The sequence below is a fragment of the Octopus sinensis genome, linkage group LG7, assembly GCF_006345805.1.
Source record: "Octopus sinensis linkage group LG7, ASM634580v1, whole genome shotgun sequence".
NCBI lineage: Eukaryota > Metazoa > Mollusca > Cephalopoda > Octopoda > Octopodidae > Octopus > Octopus sinensis.
The window spans coordinates 29671275-29680777 of record NC_043003.1 but is presented as its reverse complement, the minus strand read 5'-3'; positions in this window follow the sequence as shown (position 1 = coordinate 29680777).

The window sequence follows — 9503 nt, the reverse complement described above, 5'->3', positions numbered from 1 at the left end:
GAACCGGAAGGTTTCAAAAGTAAATTTAACAACCTAAAGTTTTAGTAAGTAGGAAAGAAAACACGACCCTGCCTTTATTTGAGAAATGACCATGGTTGAAATACAAGAAAGGAATTGGTAGAAATCTCCTTCACTACAACTTGTATAAATTATGAACTCATGCGGGCAAACTGCCAAAGAAGGGGAACTTTGTATATAACATACGCACAGGAATAATTAATATTAAGAAGGTTCACTAGCAATAATTGATAGCTATGGCTGCTTGACGATGTAAGAAGCTATGATTGAGGTGGGTGTATCAAAAGATAGATAGAGGCTACAGTAAAGTGTAAGAGCTGATTGGAAAAAGTTCAGGGAACTATTACCTCTGCAAACAACAGAAGAATTCTCTCTCAAACTGAAGGATAGTTTGCCCGACACTTGTGTATGAAGTATAGTAGCATGATGTGGGCCATGAATGTTGAAGATCTAATGTCATCCTCCTTTACATATGTAGTATGGTACACATATATGTATGCACACACAATATATATATCTATACACCTGGGATAAGGTGGTGAAGCATGACCTTCGAATGTTGGGCCTCACAGAGGCAATGACAAGAGACCAAAATCTCTGGAGGTATGCTGGGACTGAGAAGACCTGGCAAATAAAGTGAGTCTGCACCAGTGTTGCATAACCAGCCAACTCAAAAGTACTTTGGCTCGTAGGGCGACATGCCGTGCTTTAGGAGACCTATTGAGTCAAGTACATCATCAGCAATATCAAAATCAAATCAAATGGAAATTGTAGTTGTGAGCCCTGTGCCGGTAGCATGTAAAAAGCACCATCCAAACGTGGCCAATGCCAGTGCCGCCTTGACTGGCTTCCGTGCCAGTGGCACATAAAAAGCACTATCTGGGTGTGGTCGATGCCAGCTCCTCTGACTCCTTCTGCCAGTAGCACGTAAAAAGCACCCACTACACTCTCGGAGTGGTTGGTGTTAGGAAGGGCATCCAACTGTAGAAACACTTCCATATCAGATTGGGGCTTGGTGCAGCCTCCTGGCTTCCTAGACCCCAGTCGAACCGTCCAACCCATGCCAGCATGGAAAATGGACGTTAAACGATTATGATAATAATGTTTCTACAAAACACTGCTAGATCAGACTGGAGCCTGGTGTAGCCTCCTGGCTTCCCAGAACGGGGTAGAGGGAGACCCAGGAAGACATGGGATGAGGTGGTGAAGCATGACCTTCGAACGTTGGGCCTCACAGAGGCAATGACAAAAGACCGAGACCTCTGGAGATATGCTGTGACTGCAAAGACCCAGCAAATAAAGTGAGTTCACAGCTGTATCCTACACCAGTTTCTCATAACCAGCCATATCCCATTCAAAAGTACCTTGGATCGTAGGGCGACCTGCTGTGCTTGAGGAGACCTATTGAGTCAAGTACATCATCATCAAAATGAAAATCAAATGGAAATTGTAATTGTAATACCCGTGCTGGTGGCACATAAAAAGCATCATCCGAATGTGGCCAATACCAACGCCGTCTTGACTGGCTTCCGTGCTGGTGGCATGTAAAAAGCACCCACTACGCTTACAGAGTGGTTGGCATTAGGAAGGGCACAGACTGGAGCCTGGTGCAGCCTCCTGGCTTCCCAGACCCCAGTTGAACTGTCCAACCCATGCCAGTATGGAAAACAGACGTTAAATGATGATGATGACATAAATGCGAGGACTTAGAAATTCCCAGTTTGGTGCCAAGGTGCAAGTAAGCCTACTAGGGTGGACTGGATTTTAAGCTGTGGAAAAACAACTAACTCAGGAGATGGAGAACTCTTATAGAAAAGCTTCAGTCATGCTGATCATTGAGTTTGTGGCAAACATTTGCACCAACTACCTATTATCAGCATTTCCAAAATGTGTGGGTTGTCTAACAGCTAGGCCATCAGACCTTCATAAATTGAAATTGAGAGAATTCAATACATACATATAACAACCAGCTTGAACTCTCAAGAACTTACATAAAACTGTAATAAAAATCATTCATCCATTCATACGTATGTACATTTGTATATGTGTATATAGGTGATTTGTTTTCTAATGATGAAGGTTTGTGTAGGACTAGCCACACTTTTTGGAAATGCTGTCACTAGATAGGTGAAACTTATTTGTCACAAACTAAAGGAACAGCATACCTCAGGCTTTTCTGTTAGAGTTCTCTATCTCCTGGTTTAGTTGCCTTTGCATGAAGCTGTTTGAGCAAAAAAATATTTGGTGATATTATGCTGAAATTTTGCAGAAAAAACATTTAAGGGTTATGAATAGAAGGGTATACAGCTGTTGAACAATGTCTTACTATCATTTTTACACATCCTCCTCATGTGAGCATTGAAAAACAAATGTAAAATGTTATAACTCACATGTATTTTATAAAGCTGAATATCCAAGATGAGTTGTTAATAAATTTTTAATTTTCTGAACTATTTCCCTTACCTTCAGCGTACATATTTACAATATTCATACCTGTAGATAGGCATCCATCAGTCTTGAAAGACCAGGGATATGCACCTGGAGAATTTTGTGTCAGCTGTTGATGGTGGTACAGTGTCTGCTGTGACTGTAAGGCCCACATGGGAGTGGCAGACTTTCATGCAACGATTGCATTTGAAAAAGCTCTCCACTGACATTACTGACTTTTCCTTTCTTCAAGTACACTATTCTTTGGTGACAAGTTCCAGTTTCTCTTCCCCTTGCATAGTACTTCTCTGCAGTATGGGGAAATCATTTGCAACTGCCTCCCATCTCAAGATGTCCAGATCTATTGACTTCATATCTCTCTTGCAGATGTCCTAGAAATGAAAATAAAATTGTCCTTGTGCTCTTGTGCCAGTGGCCAGTTTCACCGATATTTATGCGTACATTATCTTAAAACTTATGCCTACACTTGTAGGTATGGGGATGGTTATTTGATTTAGAACTTTGTTTCACACTCACATGATTTCAGGTTCAGTTCCACTATGTAAAACCTTGTGTAAATATCTTTTATTATAGCCTCAGGCTGACCAAAGCCTTGTTCATGCATTTGATAGACAGAAACTGAAAGAAACCCATCATCAGCATAAGAAAGGTTGCCAGGATCTCTCTCATGCAGGTATCATCATAGAAAAGCATCTTGTACATACTGTAAAGTGGTTGAAATAGAAACCAAGCCAAAGCTGATAGCAGAGCTTGATGCAGTCTGCAGTTCATAGAATCTTGTCAAACCATCCAATCCACACAAGCCTGGAAAACAGATGTTAAATGAGGATAATGATAATGATATGGGTAAGCTTAAGATCTGATATCTAAACAGTTTAATATATATATATATATATATATATATATATATATATATATATATATATATAGTGAGATTGTAGAGATGCTTGAAAGGAGATGTGTCGATGTATGCTGCTGCATACAAGAGGTAAGATGGAGAGGAGCTTCGTCTAGAGTCCTCACAGGCAAGGCACATAAGTATAAAATCTTCTGGCAAGGTAACATGGATGGAGTGGGGGGTGTAGGCATACTCCTTGCAGAGAAATGGGTACATAAAATCCTAGAGGTTGTCAGGGTATGCAATAGAGTGCTTCAGCTCAGGCTAGTCCTGCAGAACAGCACAGCTACAATTATCTCTGCCTATGCCCCACAAACGGGCCTACCAAATGATCAGAAGGATCATTTTTATGATACTCTTCTACAGACTACCTCAAAGATGAGTGGCAATGACCTCATCTTTGCGGCTGGAGATTTTAATGGGCATGTTGGGCAGCAATCCGGTATCTTCACTGGTGTACATGTTGGGCAGCAATCCGGTATCTTCACTGGTGTACATAGTATTGGTTCCCAAAACGATGAGGGAACTATGCTACTGGAGTTTTGTGATGCATGTAACCTTTTAATCTGCAACACTAACTTCAGGAAATCAGACAGCCACCTGATAACCTATCAATCAGGTGACTCTGCTAGCCAGATTGATTTCATCCTCACCAGACAGCGGTATGCAGGGTTGCTCTTAAATACAAAGACCCTCTTGGATGAAGAATGTATCCTCCCAGCATAGGCTAGTCATTAGTGACCTTAGGCTTCAGGTCAGAAGGATACCAAGAAGCAGACCAATCCAAAAAAGGATTTGGAAGCTAAAGAACCCTTCATGTGGTCAGAGATTTAGGGACATCCTCATCAAGAAATTTGATGAGAGGGAGGAGGAGCTACAGATATCAGACGTAGCAGACATAGAAGGTAGCTGGAAATTCCTATGGGACAGCTTGCTGAGTGCTACAGACAAAATCTGTGGATGATGCGAAGTCCATTCCAGACCTAGAGTTATATGGTGGTGGAATAGTATAGTAGACAAAGCCATTAGAGCAAAGAAACAGGCCTGGAAAGCTGGGGGAAGCAGGAAACTTTACCAGGTAGCCAAAAGGGATGCTGGGCTGCAGGTAGACATAGCCAAGGGTGAAGCAGAAAAGAAGAAGTTTGCCAATGTCCAGTGACGTGAGGACCAAAGAACTGAAGTATTTCGGATTGCATGACAGTGTGTGAGAGAAAATTGTGATGTCACAGGAGAGAAATGCATCCGCATGGATGATGGTGCACTTGCTTTTAATGATTCTGCAAAGAAAGAGGCTTGGAGAAGCCATTATGAAAGGCTGCTGAATGTGGAGAATGAATGGGAGGAGTAGAGGGACCAGCTATCCAAATAGAGAGCTCCCTAGTAGATAAAGCAATTAAGGGTATGAAGCCAAGAAAAGCCCCAGGCCCATCACAAATTGCTGCTGAGATGCTTAAAGCATCTGGTGGTATAGGCTATGGCCTAGTCACATGCATTGTAAACCCGGTAGTTCATGATGGAGTCATACCCAATGACTGGCATAGCAGCAACAAAGTCAACTGCTACAAGGGTAAAGGTGATGCTCTAGACAGAAATAACTACAGTGGTATCAAACTGCTGGAACAGGTGATGAAGGTCATGGAGAGGGTTATAGCCCATTACATTAGGGAGAGAGTCAGTTTAGATGAGATGCAGTTCGGTTTTGTACCGGGTAGAAGCACCACTGATGCCATATTCCTGGTTTGACAACTGCAGGAGAAATACCTAGCTAAAGACAAACCCCTATACTTAACTTTTGTAGACTTGGAGAAAGCCTTTGACGGGGTCCCCCGTTCCCTTATCTGGTGGGCGATGCAGAAACTGGAGATTGACGAAAGGTTAATAAGTTCAGTCAGAAAGTAGGAACAGTACTCATGGCTTCTGGGATTGATGTGGTGGATGTTCAGTTTGATCAACTGATTGGCATGAAGGTCAGTGACTTCTGACCCACATACATGCTGTCTTCTATCTTTTTTATTATTACTAAAGTGGCCTCACTCCTCCTCAAAGCAGGCTGGTCTTATACCACCTCTGCTTAGGGTACACCTGACTCACTCAGGTTTCCCACACTGACCACTATACCAAGTCTTTCCTCCTCAAAATGATGAATTTTTAGAATTCTTTTACTCCTGCTTTTCAGTTGAGACATTGACCACATTGATCTCACTCTTCTTGGAGGGTTTGTGAAACCATGAGCCCTGATCCTTTCCAATAAACATAAAAAAAGCTTGATGTTTGTAGGAAAAACATGGATGTGAAAGAAACTTCAGAGAGATGACATTACAAGGAAGAAGAATTGGAGTTATAGATTTGTGTGGGGCTTGGGAAGGAAGGGTTAAACTTGAGCCAATGTAAAAAATCAATACTAAATAGAAATTTAAGGCAGTGAGCTGGCAGAACAGTTAGCATGCCAGGTGAAATGCTTAGTGGTATTTCGTCTGTCTTTACATTCTGAGTTTGAATTCTGCCAAGATTGACTTTGTCTTTCAACCTTTCAGGGTCGATAAATTAAGTACCAGTTGCGTACTGGGATCGATCTAGCTGACTGGTCCCTCCCACAAAATTTCGGGCTTTGTGCATAGAGTAGAAAAGAACCATTAGCACATTGGCAAAATGCTGGTCTGTTGCAGGGTTCAAGGCCAGAAATTTTGAAGGGTGGTGGAAGTTGATTATATTGACACCTCCAATCCACCATACTTCATTGTATCAATCTTGAAGGGATGAAAGGCAAAGTCAACCCTTGTAGGATTTAAATAGAAGAAATGCCACTAAGCACTTTGTCCTATGTACTAATCATTCTGTCAGCTTGCTTCCTTATATGTGTGCATATCAGTATATATACATATATTACAATGAAAAATGTGGATGCATGCATATTAATATTCTTAAGTTATTACACCTGGAAAAGTACAGAACAAGATTTCTACAGTAGAATCGGCCTAATTCATCACCTCTAAAGGAAAATGAAAAGTACTTAAAATTAAAATTCTACTGTACTTAAAATATTGCCGCCAAGAATAACATTTAAACAATTTACTATATTTTATTAAAACAAAAATTAAAAACATTACTGGTTTTTTTTCCAAAAATAAGATCATCCAATTTTATGCCTATGGGCTTATATTCTGAAACTCTTTTCATGTATAACCCCAAGAATTTTCATTATTTTCAGAAGAAAATCATTTAAGCAAAATTATTTAACTCTGCATTTAAGCCCATGGGCTTATATTTGGAAAAAAGCAGTATTTTAAAAATGAAATAAAATAAATGTTTTAAAAAATACAGTAGAATTTGCCTAGTTAGTCATCCCTAGGAGAAAATTGAAAGTGATGAATTAGGTGAAGTAATGAATTAGCCTAATTCTACTGTATTAATGCTAACTAATAAATTTTACTTATGATTTATTTGTCAGATTAATTTTTTTTTTAATGTAGAATCAATATTTTATTTTTTGTGATGGGATGCATTGGCTAGTTTTGCACCTGCCCTTGTTAGGGCAAATTTAGTTTGTTAGTTGAAATTCATGCAATATAAAAATAAAGTCAGCAATTCAGCTACTGTTCTTGTCAACTTGCCTTCAATAAAAAATCTGAATCCTGTTACTCTGAAAATCCAATCATACCATCTGAAAGCAAAAACCTTGTCAATTTACCCTAAGAAATAATAATCTAAATTCTGCTACTCTTAATACTGAATTAAAGTTTAAAAGCAAACAAAAAACTTATTAAGACTGCAAAAGTTCTTACAACTTTGGTCTTTGTCATGCTTTGCTTTTGGTTGTTTAATAAAAATTCCTCCTTGTATAATGATTTTGCTTTCATTTTGTGATAGACAACTATCATGCAGAAAATGCCAGCTTCTACATCCTGTTTTCAGATTAGGTAAAAATTATTAAACTTTAAACCTCAGTAACATTTTTCTGCAAGAAGTATGTATGTGTGTGTGTGTGTGAATGTTTATTTACAATGGACAGCAGAAAAGAGTCCACTCATCATCAATTGTTGTCAACTTACCCCCTCTCTCCTTAAAGCTACATATTCATTACACTCACCTTTGTTTCCCTTCATGGGTGTTTTAAAAGTTACTTATGAGTATGTGCACATGTGTGCGCACGTGTTTACAAAAATATGTATGCAGTGTTGCCTGTATATCCCTGAAGTCGATTTCAGGTGTTATTCTCCCCTTTTTGACCTCACATGTTTGAAATTTCAACTTTTTTTCTACTGAACTAAATTTCAAATTTTGTAGCTGAAAATGTAGCTTAAAAATGTATAAACATCATCAAATTTGGTAAAAAACTGAATTAGTGACAAAGCCTAGAAGTGATTGTGGGTGAGTAAATGTTGATGTTAAAAATATTATTCACACACTGCTGTGTGTGAATGATATTTATTACTATATATATTTACTGCAATATAGTGTATTCTATGAATAGAGGTAGATCTTTGCAAGATACCTAAATACTGAATTGAATAAAACATTTTGCTATATTGGTTTCCAATTTTGGCAGAAGGCCATCAAATCCAGTGGGGAAGGAAGTTGATTACGTCAACCTCAGTGCTCAGCTGATACTCATTTTATCAAGTACCGAAAAGATAAAAAGCAAAGATGACCTTGGCAGAATTTGAACTCAGAACGTAAAGACAGACAAAATGTCGCGAAGCTTTCACCCTGTGTGTTAATGATACCACCAGCTGGTCATCTTAGTACTGTAATAAGTAATAGTATTACTTGAAAATTGTTTTATGTACTTTTGGCACATTTAGCTTATATAATAACTTAGAAAATTTTGAATATGTTTTGAAAAGATTAGCACCATGACATTCATCTTGAGTTCTATCACATGAACTAAACAAAAACAAAACGTTTAGGTTTTGAATTGGCTTTGAGGTGTTACCACTGTTTTCGGCACATCTGGCCCCAGCAGTTTTTTAATAAAATTTTTCTTATATATAATTAGTATCATGGGATTCCTGTAGTTGAGATCTGTCAGAAAAGTTAAATTTAAATATAGTTTTCTTTTGAAAGAAGAATATTTGGAGTCGAAGTCGATTTCAGGAATTAATCTAATATTTTCGTTGGTTTTTACCTCAGTACTTACTGAACATTTTTGAATAACTAATATGGATAGATTCCTCTCGCTGAGATCTATCATATAAGCTAAAATAAAATTTAGATTTCTTGAAAAAAAAAAAAAAAGACTCAAAGTGGATTTCAGGAATTACTTTCCTGTTTTTGAACTCACATGCTTTCCTGAAACTTTTTTTCTATCAAAGCAGTTTTCAAATGTAGTTTAGGATGTTACCTATCTAGAAATGTAAGCACAATCTACTTTGGTTAAAAACTGAGGTAGTGACAAAACCTAGAAGTGGTCACAAGTGTGTAAATGTTAACCTTAAGATTATTATTCACACACTACTGTGTGTGAATGATATATAATCAAAGTCAAATCGAATCAAGTCAAACCAAATCAAAATAGATGAACATCAATGGAATTTGTATCCTTGTGGTACCAGTGCCGGTGGCACATAAGAAAACCATCCGAACGGGACCGTAGCCAGTACCGCATCGACTGGCCTCCGTGCCGTGGGCACGTAACAAACACCATCCGATCGTAGCCGTTCGCCAGCCTTGTCTGGCACCTGTGTCGGTGGCACATAAGAAAAACACCGAAAACACCATATCTCGGAGTGGTTGGCGTTAGGAAGGGCATCCAGCTGTAGAAACACTGCCAGATCTGACTGGCCTGGTGTAGCCTTCGGGCTTGCCAGACCCCAGTTGAACCGTCCAACCCATGCTAGCATGGAAAGCGGACGTTAAACGATGATGATGATGATGATGATATATGTGTGTGTGTGTATATATATATATATATATATATATATATATATATATATATATATATATACATACATATATATATGCATATATATGTGTGTGTATATATGCATACACACTTGCATATGTTCTTGTGTGTTTGTGTATATGCATACACACATGCATATATGTTCATAGATATGTACATTTATATAATTGATAGATATAGATAAATACATGGCTAGATAACTAAATCCTGAAATAAAAAATGGCTAAATGGGATAAT